General features: G+C 39.2%; 1 long non-coding RNA gene across 2 annotated transcripts in view; it reads right to left on the reverse strand.

Annotated features, from left to right (window-relative positions):
• Window positions 1-6194, reverse strand: part of LOC102261003 — a 934325-nt gene that overhangs the window by 926967 nt on the left and 1164 nt on the right. The window contains exon 1 of one of the 2 annotated variants that reach the window (XR_001363307.1): window positions 6049-6184. The exons of the other annotated variant lie outside the window; for it this stretch is intronic. This is a non-coding gene — a long non-coding RNA (uncharacterized LOC102261003). Of the gene's footprint in view, window positions 1-6048; window positions 6185-6194 lie in introns of those variants that run through there. 2 annotated transcript variants of the gene reach the window in all.

Raw genomic sequence — 6194 nt, forward strand, 5'->3', positions numbered from 1 at the left:
TATAAAGTATGTAAATATGTATGAATTTATATAAAAAGAACAGTGTATACAATGATATAGTATGTAAATTATATATGTATATATATATAAAATACATTACAAAATAATATATGTAATATATATTAAGTATATAATATGCAATAAAATATATTTGTATACTAGAGAATGAAATATCTAATGGATTAAGTATATAAATACATGTTATTATAGCAAAGTCAAGTAAAAAAACAGTTAAGATAAAGGCTCTTTCCCTTTGAGAAATGAAGCCCACCATTTCAAAATCAACATTTATCACAAGGCACTGTGTTGGCTCTCCTGGTACACCGGGAGCAATACAGGTTTTATGCTAATTATTTCCCTTCCTGCTGGCTACTAGATAGATCTCTGCAGCTCACCACAGTTACATTATAATAGAATGAGATTGTATGAAGACACAAAATCCTCTTATGTAGTCCAATTTAGAACCCATTTCAAAAACTCTCTAGTGCTACACCAAGAAACTGAAATGTGCTGAGAATTTTAGACTTTTTGCATATATTTCTGTTACACTGAAATTTGGTAATGATTTTTGCAAAGGGAATGATTATCGCTTTATAGACAATTTGATACTAAGTTCTATTACATCTGTGAACATATACATATATATATCCCACGTTCAAAGGCTGTTAAATCGCGTTGTTTACCCATATCTTCAGGGGGAAAAAATCACTTCTACTGTCGAGGTAAATAACCTGCTTCCCTATTTATAATGGTCTGGCCCTCTAGCAACTTCAGCGTGAAATTATAGCTAATTTGCCTACAAACGTCAGGTGGTCATAATAACCTGGCCACTCAGTGTATGTGTGCTTGTGTGTGTGTGTGTGTGTGTGTGTGTGTATGTGTGTGTGTTACTTGTTCTCTAGGCTGGGTCCCTAGATTTGCTTTTAGTCTTAACATTATGAGAGAAAACATAATCATAGTTTACATTGATAATGACACTAAAATTTGGGGGAAGGAAATGGTATTTGACTTATCCTTGCAACCAGGAAAGACAGGCTGTTCTTTATATTAACTAGTGAACGCATTTAGAAGAGCAATGAAATTTATTCTAGTCTTGAATCCTAGCAGGCCTCATATTTTATCAAAAGAGTACATAATAATTTCAATGGAGCTTTTAAAATTTTATTCAAATCAATTAGCTATTTAATACCTACCATTTACTTTCTTACTATCTCACCTGAAGAAAATAACCTGTAAATAATATAATTAGTAGTTAAGTCACTAAAATAAAATAGGACAAATGGACTATCAGCATTCCTGGGCAATTCTGTTGTAAAATCTAAGATATTGTATTAGCCTTGTGTCCAACTTCACAAATTAAACCACTGAATTAACATTTCGAAAGCTTTATATTTTTAGTGTTTATAGAAATTTGGTAACTAACCTAATGAAATCAATGGCAATTGCTACTTATGTTATAACTAGAGGCCTAGTACACACGAAATTGTGTGCAAGTAGCTCACTTCCACTTGCTTCAGCTGGCCGCCCCACCCATCGCTGCTCACAGCTCTCCACCGCTAGTAGCTCACGACCCAACCCACCAGCTGCAAGAGCCACTGCTCATTTGGCCATGATGGTGTGACAGCCTGAAGGCCATGGGCCTTTTATGTAAGAGATAAGTACACACAAGTAGATGAAATATGTAGACTGTAAAAAAATGGAGGGTGGACACTACTCAATTTATATTTTATTTCTCAAAAATGTTTCACTCTTGTTTTCTTTTTCCTCTTCTTTGTCATCAGAACTCCAAAAACAGCTCAAATGCCCAGATATACTTTTATGTCTCACATAGTAAGCATCACACAATTTGTACCATATTAATAACATTGAAAAGATCATCTCACATAGGTATATATTAATTTAAATCTTCCATGACACTTGCTAATAGCTCCTCCAGAAAAAAGTTCCTCCTATCAAGTGCATATAAAAATCCATGTTCTGGAAGTCTTATAAGTATTCTTTAAAAATATTTCAAGTACTTCTTTATCGAGTGTTATAATGCCTGACACGTACTTGGTTGGAACCTGAAAGATTTTTATTTTTCCAAAGCTTAAATCTAGGTGTGGTCACATTTTAAACATAAAAAGAGAGTGGGTAGATATTAAATTTCCCCATTTTACAGAATTCAACACAGAGCCTTAGAAAAATAAGAGAGCTTTTCAAAAGTGACACCCACCATTAGTCATAACAGCCAGAGGAGAATTCCCGTCTTCTGATACCAAATTCAGTGCTTTTCCTACTCATTCATGCTGCCTCCCAGTGGTACTGAATTAGTTTCTCGTGGGAGATTTTTGGTCACTAGATTTTCTCTCTGAGGACTTTTAAGAACAGTTTAGCAATTGTATTTGTTGAGTGATATTTAAACAGTAGTTACATTTGCCAAAGACTCAGATGGAGTTAAGGTTTCCTAAAATGGGTTACTAATTTCTGAGCAGTTCCACACTGACAAGTGTGGCTCAACTACTTGCTCAATGTGAACATTTCAGGTTTCATTATGTGGACCATAAGGCACATGGAGAGTAGTAACTATATGGAAATAAGTCACTCAAAGCACAAATGCACCTTGTGTCGAGGCAGCCCCCCTCTCTCCAGTGACTGCTATCCATGCTTGTGTGCTCCCCAGAAACCAAGGCCCGTGGAGATGCAACAAGACACAGCAGGCATCCACAGTGTAAGACAGCGGTTCTCAATCTGTGGGTCGCGACCCCTTTGGCGGTCGAACGAACCTTTCACAGGGGTCGCCTAAGACCATCCTGCATATCAGATATTTACATTACGATTCATAACAGTAGCAACATTACAGTTATGAAGTAGCAACGAAAATAATTTTATGGTTGGGTCACAACATGAGGAACTGTATTTAAAGGGCCAGAAGGTTGAGCACCACTGGTGTAAGAGGTAAAGAGCAACTGATGACTCATTCACTAAAGTATCAACCCCACTTTCTAGTGGGTTTCTTTTGTATAAAATTTTAAAATAAATGAAATAATCAATACTTTAAGAGTAACTCCCATGTAAAATTACATTATGGACTGATAATTATAAAATAACTAACTATATAAGGTGGGCAAAAGTAGGTTACAGCTGTTAATATGGAAAACAATAAGATACTTAATAAATAACAATACAAGAATAGATTATGTGTTTGGAGTACTCACAGCTGTTAACTTTCTATTGCCATGAATTTCCTCCTGAAGGAAATAGTTTAACCAAAAGAGACAGAAAATAAAGTAAGGAAAGATAGGAGGAAGGGGCAGGGGAAGAAGGAATGAAGGAAAGAAGGAAGAGAAAAGGGGAGGATGGAAATAATAGAAAAATGTTTTCATTATTTAAAAAATGGTTGCTGAAGGAAGAAATCATACATGCAGTCAGATGGGTAAACCTTCTGCTTGGTATTTAACCTGTCCCTCCTAATCTCCTTTTATTTCCCTATCAAACCTCTTTTTAAAGCTCAATTGATTTTCTTTCAGGAAATATGATCTTGTATGACTGAATAGTTCTTAAAGTTGTTAACATCAATGTAGCCCCTAAACCATAAATGGAAGGGGCTTGGTGACATATTTCTTCATCAAAATTATAAATGAAGTATCTAGAGGTTGAGAGCTATGATAAAGAGGGAAACATTCATGCAAATTCAGAAAACTGATTTTTTAAAAAAAAAAAATCTAGCATCATGCCTATGGGTAAATTGCAACCAAATTGGAGAATGGGTAACTGACAAGCCTTTTTGCATATAGTGACCTCTCCTTGTACTACAGGAAAACATTTCCACCTAGAGTCCTTTCACAGAATATCTAGAGACCAAATGAAATCAACCATAATGACTACCAGAGCCAGATAATAATCAGTTTTTAATTGAAGCATCAAACCAATTAATTTGTGACAACATCCTATCACTTCTCATTCCTGACCTGAAGTTTCAGAGGACTCACAGGGTTTTCAGGTCTATGGCATCCCTGGGGCATCCCAGTGTTTGGCCTCTTTGAAAATCACATCTATTAGAGAAAGAAATGCTTCCGAGATGGAACCGTAAAACTGGATTTGAAGTTACAAACCAGCCTCACTAGTTTAATCAATTAACTGTCAAGAAACACAATACCTCATATGCACCACTCATATGCATCATATACACAGATTCTTAATACTAGCAGATCTTCCTCTGGTATCAGAGGTGTCTTTCAGAAACACACACACACACACACACACACACACACACACACGCAAAACAACACTGAGCTTTCTATGTATTTACCATGGTTAATTCATTTCAACAAATAAATAATTTGTGCCATGCATGCTGATAACTATATTTAGACAATTAAAATTATTTAGTCACAATAAACTTTGTAAAATAGTCTTTTTTAAGAATATAAGCCATCCTTTTTGATATTTCAGCAAGATATTTATTCTTGCCTTCTCCATAGAGTTCTATCCAATGTAATATGTGAATGACAAACTTTATATAAACCTTCCTGGAAATCATGCTATATGTTATTCTGGGATGAAAAAAAAAACATCAGTCAATTGGCCTGATTCCAGTTCCACTAAGTTACACTTAATATATAACATTAACTTATTAATCAAATATAATGGATGCCCTACACATCAGTGATCATCAAACCACTTCAGTCATCATCAATACACAATCCATTCCATTTAAATTCTTAAGGTGAAATACCTGCCAGCCTCTGTCTCACAAAACATTTTACTGGTTCTCAGCAGGATGTGCTTCATTTTTTTTTCTGCCTCACACTCTGAACTGTATTGGAAGTGATACATACCACTGGATGGTCATGATAGTACACTGAAGAATATCCCCTTCTTTAAAATGCTAACCACCACTTCCCATATCTGACAAATATTTTTCACGCTTTCAGTATGTGGCCCAGTATTTCCCAAATGCTGAATCTCGGCTTTTATTCAGTATTCCCAGAATATTCCACACTCCATCATATTTTCTGTCTTATTCAGTATTATTCTGCAGGAGGTTTAACATCACAAGTCTTGTTCGTTAAGAGCCACCTTTAGAGGACTCTAAAACTGCGACACCGAGTGTGAAATGACCACAGATTCTATGCACAAACACAACACACTAAGAAAATACATCGCCAGCTGCCCGGCAGACACGGTGTAATCACACCCAGAACATACAATACCCACTCATTTTTCGGGGGGGGGGGGGAAGGGAGGGGGGGTAGGCACAATCATCAAACATAGTCAGTGCCTCCCCCCCACCCAGTACCCAAGGCAATGCCTAGCAGAAATGACTTTTTTTAGTGGCTTGAGCAAGAATTATATCAAAGACTGTGAAATGTGAAATGAATCAGACTTCATCAAATAATCTGAACTCCAAGGCTATTACACAGCACTCTCCTGCCCCCCCCCCCCCCCCCCCCCCCCCCCACACGTAGACATACACACACACACACACACACACACGCTTAACTTCACCCTCCTTCCTGGCCTGACGTTCTGGCAATGACTCCTTCTCATCTTTCTCTCTCCCTCCAAGTCTTTTAGCAGCTTTGCTCTATTCTCAGAGCCAGTCCCTTGGGAAAGGAAATCAGCACAATACTAGGCGATGAGACTTCACCCTCAGGTGGAAAGGAAGGGAGAAAAAGAAGAGGGTGTGGTACTCTTTTCCTCCACCACACCCCACCCCTGGAGTCGCGCACTCCAGCCCACTGCGGCTCAGGGGAGCACACCGGGCCCCCTTGCTCACCTTCCAGCAGCCTGGCCACAAGACCAGCCAGCAGGCACTCTCTGCAGAAAACTTCCCTTAACGCAGGCAAATATTCAGGGAGTCGGGCACAATAAGGGGGGTAGTTCGAACATACATTGCACGGAGCTCCACGGAGCAAGTCTGAAAGGCACCTTTGCACAGGGACCCCCCAGACCTGCACTCTCCATGGCTGCCCACCTTGGGGAACTGGCTGCGAATCCCCCGATCACCGCCGAGGAGGGGCGGGGGCTTAGGAAGAGGAGGGACTGGAGAAGAAGGATATTTACCTCTTGGGATTGCCCTCAGGATCGCGTCCCCGAACTGGCTCCGGCTCTGGGCACAGCTTTTCCGAGCTCAGCCCGCATTCGGACCCGGGTCCCCGCAGCTCTGCGCGCAGCCGGAAGGCGCGCCCGGACCCGACTCCCGTCCCCCG

The sequence above is a fragment of the Myotis brandtii genome, unplaced genomic scaffold (genome assembly GCF_000412655.1).
Source record: "Myotis brandtii unplaced genomic scaffold, ASM41265v1 scaffold375, whole genome shotgun sequence".
Taxonomy (NCBI): Eukaryota; Metazoa; Chordata; class Mammalia; order Chiroptera; family Vespertilionidae; genus Myotis; species Myotis brandtii.